Below are 3912 nucleotides of genomic sequence, written 5' to 3'. Positions count from 1 at the left end.
AAAAAAAAAAAAAAAAAAAAAAAAAAAAAAAAAAAAAAAAAAAAAAAAAAAAAAAAAAAAAAAAAAAAAAAAAAAATTAACAGGTTCTGTCTATGAGTATAAAAGCTCAGGAGCTCTGAGCCTGGAGGTCCCCAGGTTCCTGCTGGCCCTGCCAGGGCAGTGAGAGCCAAGCCCTGGCTAGGGAAGATGCTCCTTGGCTTCAGACCGTGGTTTCACAGCAGGACACACATAAGCCAAGCCCCCAGCCCTGAGTCAGGCCCTGTGGGATGGAACCACTGCAATATGTCAGTTTGGCACGCGTGGAGGTGCAGGGATGGGTGAAGCACACAGACTCTATCACCCAGCTGGAATTTCCTTCCCACTGGGGACATCTGCCACTTCCCCAGGGAAGATGTGGTTTAACTACTCTCAGTGCTGGGAAACAAGCTTTAATTTCAAAGCTGGATTTCTTTGACATCAGTTTCTGCCCATCCAGCCCCATTTGCTGAGGCTCACTCTTGGCTTGTCCCTGTGCAAGTACTGGTGAGTATCAGGCGAGTTGTGCCTTTGTTTTATTCAGACACATTACATTCCTTATGTCTGTCTCTGCAGGAATTGTTCTCCAGGCCCTGGTTTCCTTTCAGTTCTCATTTAAACTCATTTCCATGTCTTTCTACTCTCTGAAAGCTGACTCTGGCCTGGACACAGTTCTCARTATTTCAGTCTGCACACAAAGTTAAGGTCTCTCTCATTCTGCCTGGCTCTTCTGTCATGCAAAAATGGCAGCAGCATTGCACAGACCATGACTTTCTTCTCTGAATCCTTGTTTTCTGTCCTGTAAACAAAACATTGTCCTTTTGCCTCCCAAATTTGGATCCCAAAATACAGCCTTGCCTTGTACACTGCAGAGGTAACCCTACAATGCCCGTGCCCACCCCTGCAGACAGCACAGCAGCTCTCACTGGGRGCTGTGGGGCTCTCGTGGGTATTGGCACAGCCTGCCAGGTTGATTTTTTTACCAGGCCTGTTGTGTGTGTGCTCCTGGCACGCATGGAAATGGGAAAATTCTCCCTATGACCCTAATTTCACAACAATTTGTCTTTGCAAATTAATTGGTGTTTGTCAACATCAGAAAATTTCCAGCTAGAAAATGTCCTCAGGCTTGGCAAGGTTTCAGCAGAGTGGGGACACAGGAGCTGCTCTCTGTCCTTGGCTGTGGTTTTGGTGCCTGCCCAGGGGAAGGTGGGGTTGGAAACGTGGAGGGAATGGGAACGTGGGTCTGGTCCCCACCATGGAGGGCACTGCTGGGGTGGCTTATTTGGKGTGTGGGAGGTTTTGTAGGTGGTTTTGGAGAAGAACAGGGTTCAAAGCAGCCCTCTGCTCTGGGCAGGCTGTGCTGCAGGCCAGGGCAGCCACCCCTGGYTTTGATGAATAATTTTCCTTTGCTATGAACTCACTTTAATTTGGCAACTTACAGCAAGGATTGGTGAGCCTCTTGAAAACTCTGAGAAGATAGATAGCATGGCCAGGGGTTGATGTTTAAGTAAAGGTTAAATAAATRTTTGCCCCCTGTGCAGTGTAACCCACATGAGTGAAATCTGGAGAGCTGGAGAAGGYCGGGTGTCTCCTACAAGAGCCAGTTTACAGATCAGAACAGTAAATGMCTGAACAAATCAAACAGTGCTGGAATGAAATGTAGGTCTTGTTCTTCCCACCTGTTCTACATCTCTGCTCTCTGCAGTGGCTGAGTCTCACTAAAGCTGCTGGRATTTCAATGCACTTCTTGGCCATCTGCATGGCTTCTGATTTCTCAGATTGAGGAGCGACTGTGAGACCTTTCGGCAGAAAAAAAAAGTACAGAAACCCAAACCAGAAGGCAAGGTAACTTTTCTTTTATATAGTTTATATTTTCCTATTTAAATGCAAATATTTGTCCTTGACACCCTGCTTGAGGACAAATAAAATGATTACTCCTTGTGGCTATGCTGATTTTCTCATTTGAGTCTGCTGCTATAATGGCAGCCAGATTAAAAAAAAAAAATTTAAAAAATGGCAGATGATTGGGYGGATATGGGATGTTAAATATTGTGGAAGAGCATGGAAACCCTGTGTCAGCCCAGAACTTGTAAAGGGAAAACCATCACTTGGCAGAGACAGCTTAATAGGCTTGTAAAGTCTGGCACCATCAAAACCACGATTTGGGTTTTATCAAAGCATGGCAGTGGAGCCTTGAGAAATGACAGCTGTATTATCTGTCTTCAGATCATTCTGAGAGCAACATCAGGAACAGGCTGGAAACAGTTCAGGAAATCATTTTATACTGAAGGTTTGCTGGGGGCAGAAATGTATAGAGAGAATTGAAATGAAAGAATTAATAACAGTATCAATAACCTTCCTACGGCAGCTCTCAGACRTGACATGAAAATGACTTGAAAGTTGTCATCTACTACACATCTACTGTGTATTTTATTCCCATCAGGAAGGTTTCAGGGATGAGAGGAGAATCCAAACAAGGCAATTAGAAGACTGGAGTGTGTTGGGGAAGGGAAGAAATGTCTAGAGTGGAGAACTTTCCAATGCAATATTCCCTGCCAGGAACAGAATCAGGCTGGGCCAGCTTCTGTTATAGTGCAGGAAGTTTTGGAATGAGCAGATTTGCAGAGTGGCAGCAGGAACTGCACAGCTGGTGTGCACAAGGGTGGTTTGTGCAAGATGCTGGGGGTTGCAGCAGAAGATAGAATGCAGCCCTTCTAGAAGTGGGTCCCAGAGGCAGAAGATCCTAGCTAGGGCTTCTCACTCACCACCAAAATGATTTACTGAGTCATTGCCAGGATTTCCAGTACTTTTTCTGGGCTGCAGACCAATCCTGTTTAGTGCAGTCCAGTTTCTGGGAGTGTAAGGGATGGTAAAATATCCTGCTCTATTTCTATCCCTGTATGTTGAGTCTGAGCCATTTGTACTCGTTCTTTTGCTCCAGGATGACTTGACTCCCAGCCAGGAGTTCAGTGTACTTGTCTCCRGCTCTGGGACTCTGGACCCAAACTGGAATTATCCATAGCTACTGGAAAAGAGAGCCCAGCACGTAGGTTAAACCACTTAGAAATGATGGCATAAGTGAGGCAGCCAAACTCTATTTCTGCAAGTGACATAGTCACCTAAGAAATGAGACCGCACTGGAAACGCTSCCCTTCCTGTGGTCCAAAAGCTTTTCAGACATTACCTAAGCCATGAGGCTGTGATGGGACAGACTACTGCAATCCCATTTGCCAGTTCCAGGTCATTAATGTGCAGAGGAGAAGGGACTCCATTTTCAGACTTCCCTAGAGACAGCAAGTTTCTACTGCAGTTTATGTTCAAATTTAACCTGTAAATCATAGAGACTTGATGTTGTTTTTAGCCTATATTTAGGTGTATTTTGGCCACATAGCTGGCYAAACTTGTGGTGTTTCCAAGGGAAWGGGGAAGAAGTGAAGCTTGCAGTGTCCATTTTCTGAATTAGCGATTGTATATGTGAGAGGAGGTGGTGGAGAAGAGAAACCACTCACAGGAATGATGGTGAATGCCAAGGCAGAGGCTCARTTGCACAGGGCTGAGAGTACAGCAGTCTTTTTTTTTTGCAGAAGAGAAAAATTACATGAGATGAACAAGCTGCTCATTGCTAGGTGCTTTAGGAACCTGGTCATTACTTTCTTCTTTGTTCCCAGAGCAATCTTTCCGAAATGAATGGGTTATTCCTTAACACTGGAGACAGATAAGAGGTTTATGCTTTCAGACAGAGCACGGGCACTGAGCAGAAGAGCAGGTCCTGTCTGTGCTGCAAGAGATGAGCTGAGGGCTGCCAAGCAGCTGGAATTCACTGGGGAGGCAGGGAAGCAGCGTGACAGCAGGAGGGAGTTTGGACACTCAGTCCTGTGCTGCTCTGGTGACAGTCCC

The sequence above is a fragment of the Malurus melanocephalus genome, unplaced genomic scaffold, assembly GCF_030028575.1.
Source record: "Malurus melanocephalus ecotype Western Australia unplaced genomic scaffold, MMel_1.1 scaffold_143, whole genome shotgun sequence".
NCBI classification, from domain to species: Eukaryota; Metazoa; Chordata; class Aves; order Passeriformes; family Maluridae; genus Malurus; species Malurus melanocephalus.
The sequence above is the reverse complement of the archived record's forward strand: the minus strand, read 5'-3'. Positions refer to the sequence as shown.